We start from the raw sequence: 12,061 nt of genomic DNA on the forward strand, positions 1-12,061 counted from the left end.
CTCTATATTATCAGGGGAAGTATGGGAACCAGAAAATGATTGGTACTGATTCAAAAAGTCCCAAAATCGTCCCAGTTTTGAGGTTTAATCCCACAAGAAAGATCATAAGCTAAAATTACATGGTCACATGATTTCGTGTCTATTTGGTATGGTTTATTTAATGGTTCTAAGTGCTTATTTAATCTCATAAGCTCTTATCATAATTTTTGTTGTTGTTTTATTATTTTTCTAATATAGCTTTTGAAGCTTAAATAAGTTATTTTGCATCTACCAGTAAAAGCTCAAATTTTGGGTTTTTGAGAGTAGAGATTGAAAAACTTTTTTTAAATGTTAAAATATTTTAAAATATCCCCTACTTATTTGACAATCTTATTTTATTCTTTTTATAATATAACTTTAAAAAATTTGTCTATTAAAATAATTTCATAAATTTTTAATAAAAGTTTTTATTGACAATCAAACAACTAAATTTGTTTGGCTAAAAGCTCTATTTATAAAAGTTATACTAGTAAAAACTCTACTTAAATAAGCTCTGTTTTCAAAGTTATACCAAACAGAGCCTTTAATTGCTTAGGCTGGGAGCATCTCCAAAAGCCTCTATAAATTTTACTATTTAAATACCTATTTGCTTACCTATGTGGCAAATAGAAGGGTGAAAAAATATGATATTTTCCAAAAGACTCTTCAAATAGAAATAAGTTAATATTATTTTAATCATATAATTAGTTTTTTAAAGGAAAAGTCAATAGCAATTAAAACACTCCTCTCTCTTTCTTCAATGAAAAGTAATAAAATATAAATTGAAGAGGGAGAAATTAACTCTCCAAATTTGAAGAGAGAAAATCAATTATTATTTGAAGAATCTTAATTGGAGTGTCTTTTGGAGCTTTAAATATTGATGTGGCTCTTCAAATAAGTAATAAAATCTTATTTGAAAAGCCTTTTGGTGATGCTCTTTAATTAAAATTCTTCAAATAAAAAATGATTATTTCTCTTCAAAGTTGAAGAATTATTTTCTCCCTCTTCAATTTATATTTTATTACTTTTTAATTGCCATTGACTTTTCTTTTAAAAAAATAATTATTTAATTAAAATAATATTAACTTATTTTTATTTAAATTTTTTTTAAAGAATAATATTTTTTTTTATTTTTTTATTTGTCACATAAATAAATAAATAGATATTTAAAAAGTGTAATTTATAGAAATTTTTAGAGATGTTCTGATAATGAAATGGCGGCTGGGATAAAAAGACAACTAACAAGAACATTTCTCACCACTGTATTATGACTACAATTCTTGCACAGTAAAAAGCTTATTTATTTTGGGAGTCCCTATGTTACATTTAATATAATATACACAACCCACAAGAACCACACAAATTATGGAATCTACATAATTATGTAGTTCTTGTGGGTTGTGTATGTTACATTAAATGTAACATAGCAAAATCCTATTTGAGAATAAATGCCACAATAATATTTTGCTTATTTACCAAGGCACAGATGAACTTTAAATTCAAAGATGGCAATTCAAAAGCAATAATATTCCAGCAGCTAATACGATAAAAGTCTATGGTTAGCATTAACATCGTGACACGGGGTACAGATACACGCTTACCATTGTTTTGAGTTGGCAATGGTGGAAGTGTTGGAATGGCTGGTGCAAAACTTCGCGGGTCCCTTCAATTTTTCAGACGGGGAAAATTGTGGATAATTCATCAACACGTGTAATTTAAACAGCTTAAAAAAATATTAATATTATCATTTGATATAATTATGAAACGTCAAAAAGTGTAATTAGAAAATTTTGCTAAAGTAGAGAAAGAGAATCAAATATCACAAACCTCCATTAGTTTAGTACTTTATATGTGCATTGCTTGAAGTTTTATCAAGTAAATCTCTTTCACTTATTAAACGTTAATTTTAAGTATTAATTAATAAACTAATAATGCTTAATTAAAAAAAAAACTAAGGGATAGCCGTGAAAGATTAATTGATTAGAGTATGTTCTTAAATTCAACTAAAAGGTCAATAGTGGCTATAAAGTACAAATATATAATTTAATAAATGCTTTTTTTTTTCAATTAACAAAAAGTTAAGATTGGTTCATATTAAATTCGTTATTATTAATCTATACTCTAATGGACTCATGTCGTGAGATATTAAAATTTATATACCATTAGAAGACAATGTCATTGCCAATAAAGAATCGGCGGGGAAAGAATCGGCCAATAAAAACAATGTGATTGCCATGGCTACCTATCGCTATCGGCGGGGAAAGAATCGGCCAATAAAGACAATGTGATTGCCATGGCTGTCTATCGCTATGGGCGGGGAAAGAATCGCCCAATAAAGACAATGTCATTGCTATGGCTATCTATCGCTATCGGCGGGGAAAGAATCGGCCAATAAAGACAATGTCATTGCCATGGCTATATATCGCTATCGGCCCCAGTAAAGAAGCCATGGCTATCTATCACTATCGGCGGGTAAAGAATCGGCCAATAAAGACAATGTCATTCCCATGGCTATCTATCGCTATCGGCCCCAATAAAGAAGCCATGGCTATCTATTGCTATCGGCGGGGAAAGAATCGGCCAATAAAGACAATGTCATTCCCATGGCTATTTAAACCCTTCTCTTCAGTTCTTCAGTTGAAACCTCAAAGAAATGCAGGAACCCTTCAATTCAAACCTCAAAAAAATGTGCCTCGGAAATAACCCATATCAGTGCTCTGTGTTCTGGTACGAGGATGAAAACCTCGCTCACTTCAAGTACCCTCTTCCATCAGGGGCGAAGCAAGAGAATGTGAAGGTTGAGATCGATGAAGATGGGAACTTGCTTACAGTATTCCTAAGCTTCCCAAAGAAAAAGGAAGGAGACACCACCACCCCCATAATCTCAATGAAATTCAACTTGCCAGCAGGTCTTGACCTGGCTGGGTTTAAGACTGCAATCGATGATGCCGGCGTTCTAGCTGTTACCTTCACTAAACTGAAGCCACAGAAGCCAGAGAAGAAAAAGCCGATGCCAAGCCCACAGAAGATACTGGGTTGGTTGCTTAAAGCTGTGCCTATTTGTTCCCTGATAGATTCCAATGTGTGTCATGAGATGAGTTCGGGAGGCTACTAATAAGCTGATGTCAAGTTGTTATTTGCTTCGCGTTCATGTTTCTTGTTCTCCTGTTTACGTATTACCGTTTGAAAATAACTCTGGACTGTAGAGTTCTAACTCTGGACATGAAAACCTCGCGTTCATGTTTCGCGTTCATTTCTCATAAAAAATGATAAATGTTGTTGACTGAAAAATAAATGTTATTTTATTTTATTAGTGTTGAATGAAAAAAAAAATGTTCCACTTTCGTGCATACGTATGCAGTAAGACAGCCCCAAGATATCGGAATAAAATGTCTGCTTTCAAAATTCTATACTATTAATGCATACGTATGTAATAAGATATCCAAATTTCTTCTTAATTTTGTCTCTTTTTCTTTTCTTTCTTTAAGTTTATTACCAAATTAAAATTTGTTAAGAAGGGAAAAAAAAATCCAAAAGAAGGTGACGGCTGCTTGGGGGCGAAGACGATAAAAGAAGGAGAATAAAAAAATTAATTTTTATTAAGTCAGTTATATAATATTAGATTACTCATTTTATTTTTATCCTTCCGATTCTACTATTTAAATCCAACCTATTGAACTATTCAAATCCAACGACTCACACGTTCGCATAATGTCCCTAATGTTTGGTAACTTAACATTGTCTTTTTTTTTTTTTTTTTTAATTGTTAGCGTTGGCACATTTTTTTATTTAAAAAAAATTGAGTGCACTGGTAATGGGTTGGGCCAAATGGTCCAGCCATAGCCTCACGTTTCTCCTTTATATCCTCCCATTTCAACGCATTAGAGAGTAAAGACAACCTTTGAAGACAAGAACAAGGTAGCAAAGAAAATAAAATGACCCCATGTCCATAGAAATCTACATTAAATTCTCAGGATTCTGCAGTTGGACATAAACAAATATTTCAAGATCACAGCAACTTCTGCAACTCATTCCTTGAGCTTCGAGCTGGCCATCGTATAAATACCTCGGTAATAAGTTACAACAAAGATTTACCTTCACTAAACTGAAGCCAGAGAAAAAGCCGGTGTCAAGATCAAAGAAGATGCTGCGAGGTTTGGCTAAAGCTGTGCCTGTTTATTTCTTGATAGTTTACATCATAACTGATGAGCTAAGTTGAGGAGACTACTAATTAGCTGGTGTCAGGTAAGATATTTGCTAACATCATGTTTATTAATTTGATGAAAAAGGAATTTGCTGTATTTGGATCCTAAGAGGGGGCAATCCTGATCCTGATTCATTTTTCAGATTTCTTCAAAAAGAATATTTCGGTAAAAGAGTGCAGAGTAGGTCACCATCAAAGTTTAAAACATAGAATAAGAAACAAGGTTATAACAAACGAACCTACTAGTAAACGACGACCACTTTCATTTTCCTCTGCAGCTTCATCTTCTCTGATTCTTTGTTAGGATCCCACATCGATTAGATATGGGACTACTTGGTAGTTTATTAATCCCAAGGCACCCTCCCTTAGAGGTCAGTTTTCGAGATTAAGTTCTACCTTGTGGGTTTGTAACAATTTGTATGTTCGGAAATGTTTAGTGTGCTTTGCCATTGGAGAGAATCAGTGAGCTTGAAGTAGGTGGCCAATTTGCTCTTTTTTTTTTTCCTTCACCTCCAAAATACATTTGTGTTAATGGGATGCTCTCTATTGCTGACTTTTTATTGGCCCATGTAACAAATGTTTTTCCTTTTTTTTCCTTTTATGTTTTTTTATTGTTGATTCTATCATGCTTCTTTGCTTGAAAAATGGGCAAATTGTCTAACTAAGTCAATGGTAAGAATCTGCAGAATTATTTTGAACTTTGCTGGAAGGTAGTGTTGAAACTTGGTTATTCAAATTCCGAAAATCATTATAGTTTTGAAGTTTGACCAGAGAAGGAACATAAGAGTATTTCAAATTAAAACCACAATTACGTGATCACATTCTAATACCACAATTACATGATCACTTCATTTCAGTTGCTTAGGCTATATGGTTGACTTAATGAAATAATGACCATAATGATCATAACTGAGGAAAAGAAGAACAAGCATGAACATTCTGCACCACTGTATTATGAATATAATTCCTTCAAAGTAAAAGGCTCTATATATCGAATATTAATGTTGAATTAGAGTTAGTTATATACAACGTCTTAGATGGTATGCAATTATTATTAAATTATGTAAATCAGTTCCTTTGTCCTTCATGCTATGGGTAAATACATTTTCATGCTTGTTGCAGACCTCTATGGTTAATGTAGTGGGACCTTGCTGGATCTTGAGCCATTTAATGGGATATGGCACTTGAGCAAGAATGGAAACCTCGTGGACAGTGTGATGTAATTATTATTGCTTGTAAATGGTGATACAATGCTGCTATCCTTGCTCTTTCTTTCTCAGCAGCATTTTATAGTCTTAAAATTTTGCATTAAGAAAATGAATGTTTTTGTTAATTGCAGTGGAAAAATGTTGAATGGGCTTCGCTATTGGGGGAGGAAAAAAAAAATCGATTTTACATTCCATCATTAGCTTGGATTCAGGAGTTGCAAAGGTTCAAGTTTTGTACAGCAATACAGGACAACCCTCTGCAAATCCAAACCCCTGTGAATGGGATCCCACTTCATGACAATTCTTGCGGGTTTTGAGTTGGAATACTCTGGCAGGTTAGAAGTTGTGCCAATTAATTATCTATAGAATTCATGTTATGTTACATTATATGACTATATAGTGTGGGATACTAGGATATCAAAAAGAGCTCAAAATTTCATACAGATTTTCTCCCTAAATTTGGTGAAAAACTGATGGATAGATTTCAACTAAGCTTCATAGCAATTTGTAGGTGTAAACATCTAGAAGGCTGGGACTAAATGCCATTTGATTAGGTTAGAATAATATGTGCTGAGCTTTTAATCTATGTCATTCATTCAATTGCTTTTTCAGATGTCCACAATTCATCATGTTTCCATGCTTCATGCTGCATTTATCCAGTTTGTAGAGGCTGGAACTAAGTTCTATATGGACACTTCTTGTGGCATCTGAGGATCCCCGTCTGCTAGGTAGTGTAGCAACATTTAAGGAATCTTTGTTAAAGGCGTTGATTCTGTCTCATGGATGGCAAATAACTCAGCGAAGCTTTTAAGTTTTGAAGTGATGGTCCTCATTGTTGGACCTTATTCAGCACTCTAGCTTATGGGAAACGAAACAAGGTTCCAAAGGTCTGTTTGTACATAAATGTGTGTCTTGTTTAAAATACTTGTTTTCACATGATTATATGATAGCATTGACACACCTTTTTTATCAATTGCCTAGACCTGTTGAATCCATTCATACTTCAGCTTGAAATCTGAGCAATTGAAACAAGGTTGTAATGAGTTCAATTTTGGACTATCCTTGTAGTTGTCTTATTTCCCTAATGGATGTATCTTTTAAGTGCTGTATTAGGCATACAAAGTTTATTAAATGAAAGCAAATCCGGAGTTGGTCTTAAATTGGTCGTAAAAGCATGTTGTTCAAGGAATGCAATACAAACGGTAAGTTTATTTGAGACAATTCATAGGGCTTCCCTTGAGTCAAAAATAGTCATATTACCATTTCAACTGACATGATATGTTCTTCCAGTTTATTCAAAGAATTATGATAAGAATCTCGGGCACGTTAATTGAAAAATGTCTAAAATGGACTGTTCAAATTCATGCCATAGAATCCCAAGTATGTTAATTTTAAACTCCAATTAAATGTTCCAATCTTTCTTCATTCATTTAAGCATGTGTTCCGTGATTCATGCTTTCTTCTTCCCCTTTTAATTTTTCCTCTTGTTCTGTTTTAGCTTCCATAATATTGGTAAGTAGTTGTTAATGATTTTGGAAAAAGGACTTGCTTTATTTGGATCCTAAGAGTGGCAGTCCTGATCGTAATTATGTTCTCTTTTCCATTTGATACCATTCATATTTATAGGTTTCTTCAATATATTTAAGAGATAACTACTGCAGTTATTTCATACAATGTCATGACACTGTTCACTACGTAGGATCTGTAGTAAGGAAAATATGAAATTATAGATCTAAGATGAGATTTGTGGAGGTAAAACCAACTACCTTACCTAAGTGCAGTGTGGCTATTACTTTAACTAAAACAAATGAGATTTGTCACTAATTTTTTAGTTTTTAACTGTGAATAGACCCGTAACAACTGGGAAATGTGGAGTATGGCCATTATGTCATGCGCCCTCTCGCTGACTCTTTATTAGCCCAGGTGACAAATCTTTGTTTTGCTTTTGTGTTCCTTTCTTGTTGATTCTATCATGCTTCTTTATATTAAAAGGGGAAAACTATCTAATTAAATCACAATGGTAATAAACCGAAGTATTGTTTTGAAGTTTGCTGGAAGGTAGTGTTGCTGCTTGGGTATTCAAAGTCCCAAAATCATTATACCTTTGAGGTTTGACCAGAGAAGGAAGATAAGAGTATATGAAACTAAAAGCTACAATTACATGGTCACATCATTTTAATTGCTTAGGCTGCATGGCTACACTTAATGAAATGTGCCAATAATGATCATACCTGAGGAAAAGAATAACCAGCACGAACATTTCGCATCGCTGTATGATGTCTACAATTCCTGTGAAGTAACAGGCTCTATACATGGATAATGGATTATTAATAGTGAGTTGGAGTTAGTTATATACAACATCTTACGTTGTATACCTTTATTTTTAAATTATGTAAATAAATTCATTTGACCTTCATGCCCTGGCTTAATGCATTTGATGCTTATTGCAGACCTCTATGGTTCTGGATAAGTAATCTTGAGCCATTTAATGGGATGTGGCACTTGAGCCTGAATGGGAAACCTCGTGGGCAGTTTGATGTGGTTATTGTTGCTCATAATGGTGATTCAGTGCTGCTATCCTTACTCGTTATCTCTTGTGTGTGGATGTTATAGTCTTACATTTGCATTCCAAAAATGCAGGTTATTGTTTTTTGCGGTTGCATGAATGTGAAAATTGTCTTTGCTATTGGGAAAAAGTAAAATATTTCTTATTTTACTCTCTATCATTATAGTGGATTAGGAATGGCAAATAATCTGGTTTGGTGCAGGGAAACCCTGCCCAAATCCAGACTCCTATGGAAAGGGTCCCTCTGCCTAACCATCCTGGAATACCCTGGCGGGCTAGAATGCGTATAGCATTACATTGTATGACTTTATAGTTTGCTGAGTTCTTATGTTTTTTGGGATATTAGGACTTGCAGACTTTTCACTGTAAATTTTTTAGAAAATAATGGCTAGATTACAAGTAAGATTAAGAGCAACTTGTAAATTTAGACAACTGGAAGACTGATATTGAATGGCTATTAGTTAGGTTAGAATAAGATGAGCTGAACTTTCAATCTATGTCATTCATTCACTGGCTTTAGATCTCTCCACAACTCATCATGTTGAGTATTACGTAGGTTGTTATGGAAGAGTTGAAAATATCTATATAAATTTAACAACCAGATTAGGTTTCTTGATCCAGAAGTCGAGGTTATGTTTGTTTCCTTAATCTTTCTACGGTTAATTGCCTATGTCTCTTTCTGTTTACATTTTGGCCTAGCTTTGTAATTATAGTTCCTTCATGTAATGATAGGAAATGTGCAAATCAGTTGCTTGGTTCATCTGGCTTACCTCAAATAGCTAGACAAATGAAGGCATATGCTTTGAAAGATACAGTTTTTTAATATTATCTACCCTATGTTTTATTCAGTATCAGCCATTTCTAATTATTTTGAAGATTCATGATGTATTTTCCTGGTGTGTAGAGGTTGGAACTAAGTTCTATATGGGCCCTTCTTGCTGCATTTGAGGACCTCCTCCCACTAGGCAGTGCATCAACTTTGAAGGTGCCTTTGCTACAGGTGTTGACTGTCTGTCTCATGGATGGCAAATAACTCAGCAAAACTTTTGAGTTCTCAGAGTGATGCTCCTCACTGTTGGACTTCTTCAACGCTGCAGCTTTATGGAAAACGAAACAAGATTCCACAAGTCAGTTCATAATAAATGTGTGTCTTGTTTAAAGTACTTGCTTAACCTGTTACATCATCATTATATGCTAGCATTGGCACACTTTGGTGCTGTGTAGATACATATATGTTGCAATTTAGGCTTTCTGCAAGATTTTTTATGATTGTTTTGATCATTTATTAGGAAATTATCCCAACTGCAACAGCAGAGAAGGTGAAAACGGGTATGCTCGAGGGTGTTGAGGCTGCACTTGGCCTACCAAAAAGTTCACTTCAGAAGCCTGTTTATACTTGAGTCCAATTATGGTAAGACTCCACTTTTAAGGACATGACCTTGTAATTTCATTTTTATCTTGTCCATTTGGATCCTTGTGACCTACTTGGGCTGTAACTATTTGCTGTTGGTGTTGCTTTAGAATGAGTGGTTTATTTGGACAAACTTAACAAGTTTTTGTGAGGACTTGTTTATAGTCCTAGTTCTATTTTCCTGTTATGCTCATTTGAAAAACAAGATGGAACATGTCATTCCAATTTATTAAATATATAAAACAACTTGAGAATTTCATAGTTAAGAAAATAGTTCCTCTGTGATGAATTTGGTATTTATCTTTTTTTTTTGGTTTTTTTTGGGGGGGGGGGGGGGGGGGGGGGAATGTAGGCGTGCAGCTAGTCCAACTAATACTCCAAGTGTTCCATGTATCCTTTGATCCTCAAGGAAGGGCCAGTATATGTGGCGGTTGGCTGTTGGCTTCAAGTGTAGAGTCAGCTGCCTTAGGTGGCATGGCTCTTGCCAATCATGTAAGCAAGAATATGATTTTCTTTTGCTTATTGGTTTTATTTTGTGCATATAACTGTATATTTCATGATTGACATAAAGTAAATAAATAAATAAATCTAACGCAACCTTTTTGTCCCTCTATGGACATCTAAATATAAATTTGTGGATTGGCTTCAATCAGATTGAAATATCAGACAAGTTTAACAACGTAAGCTTGAAGCTTTGATTATTCTTATATAAATAATGTAATTGGTCTACGTAGATTGCAGACAATTTAGGAAGTGGTGGAGTTCATCCTGAGGAACTTGCTGTCGGTTTATACAATGAGTTTCAGCCACTTGAAGGACATGATATTGGACAATTTCCGGGTTTTGGAGTCCACGGGAAAAGAGGAAGTTCAAGCATATCAACTTACTTCTTGAATCCCTAAGCAGGCCACAAAAATTTCTAGTGTTTGTCAAGGTATGCTTCTATTGATACACTGTCTGTGGCTTTCTGTTTTTCACTTGGGTTACTGTGATGTTTATTCTCTTGTTTTTATAGCTAGGATTAAGAAGTTTGTTCACTAGGTGCTGTTGTCCTCATAGTTGCTAAGCAAGTATCCTGAAGTTCTTTTTGTGTACCATCCATTACGAAACATAATGAGTGCAGATTCAGAGTAAAGGGGACTCTTCGGGCAGCTACATCTTTACTGAAAACTTCTTTTCAGTAGCATAGATGACAGGAATCTTGGTATTTCCCGGGCTTTCATGGAATAAAAATTTCTAATAACCGAAACTCTTTTCAGTTCTCCACAAATCAAATTTGAATATGAAGCCAAATATCAGATGCAGATTTACGGGCTTCGTTCAGAGCGACAAAGTTCAATGGTATCAGTTGTATGGGTTCAAGTGATCAGAGCTTCATCCAGCTCAAGTACACATAACAGAGTATGAAAAATATCCAAACTTACTGTTAAAAGTTCTCAAGTTCCAGATTTGACCCGTAGTCACATTCAAGTTTATACATGACTTCTGATATACGAAATGGCAATATTATTCAGTTCCAGAAAAGTTACATGCAGAGGATCTGAGTTTTATTTTAATTGAATGGGTTCAAGCTGCAATATATTATATATATATTTTATAATTAATGGAGTTTGCATTCCTCATTACAGGATAAAAAAGAAAGATTAATTCTCAGTTGGAAAAGCATTGAAACAAGCTTCTCATGCTCATAATCAGCTTCCCAGTTGCTCGCCACGGTATCTTTTCCATATACACGTGTTGATAAAATTATTTCTTGGTTATATAACCTGGATAAATAGCTGTTCGTTGGCAACACAAGCAACAAAATTACACAAATTAATTCCAACAAAAATAATATTTTTACACGAGATATTTGGTTGAGAGAAGAGGGTTAATTAGATGTTTGCTATTGAGATCACAAGTTTGAAATGAGCACAGGCAATTGAACAAGCTGTTACACAGACCATCCAGCTGAAGAAATCGACGACTCTTCGGCATTCGTATGCAAGCTTGAAAACCACTGTCCTTCTGCTAAATTAACTTGATAGCTAGCAACCAAGACAAGGAGGGGAACCCGGCACATTTGCAGTTTCTAGTTTTTCATGCTTGCCATCTTTTCTTTTGATTGAAATGAGTTGAGATTTATTAAAGGCTTTATCTTAGTATGCAAATAATGGTTTGAAAACAGATTATATGTTATTACAAGTTAATTTTTCTGATAACAATTGTTTGAATAAGATTCTTGTTGTAGTATAATTATTAAACATGATCTTATAATTAATGATTCATACATTAAGTAAAATAGAAACCAGGATTTGAAAACTACCATGTTAGTAAAATCACTTGGAAGCAAAAGCTTAGAATTATCAGATGGTGTGAAAACGGGGAAGTTCTATGAAGAGAGATGATATTTTCTGAAGTTCAACTGAAATGATTGCAAGATTTAATCCAACAATGCAAGAATATATTTGACATATTAAAACTTATGAAAAATTCTTTATCATTTTCTTGGAGGTAATCAAAGTATTTTTCAATTATACTTTATTGTACTCCAAATGTAAGACGAAAAAGAAATCTGTGGTTATTTCCAGAATGGCAGAATATACTATTTTGAATAAAAGTATATCATTAGAACAAGAAGGAGAACTCCATTTAACCCCACGGTTAGTGTCTTT

At 34.1% G+C, this 12,061-nt stretch overlaps 1 pseudogene; it reads left to right on the forward strand.

Annotated features, from left to right (window-relative positions):
• The window catches only part of LOC18034934, a 40,899-nt pseudogene that overhangs the window by 9,801 nt on the left and 19,037 nt on the right, over positions 1 to 12,061 (forward strand).

This window comes from Citrus clementina, unplaced genomic scaffold (genome assembly GCF_000493195.1).
Source record: "Citrus clementina cultivar Clemenules unplaced genomic scaffold, Citrus_clementina_v1.0 scaffold_8, whole genome shotgun sequence".
Taxonomy (NCBI): Eukaryota; Viridiplantae; Streptophyta; class Magnoliopsida; order Sapindales; family Rutaceae; genus Citrus; species Citrus x clementina.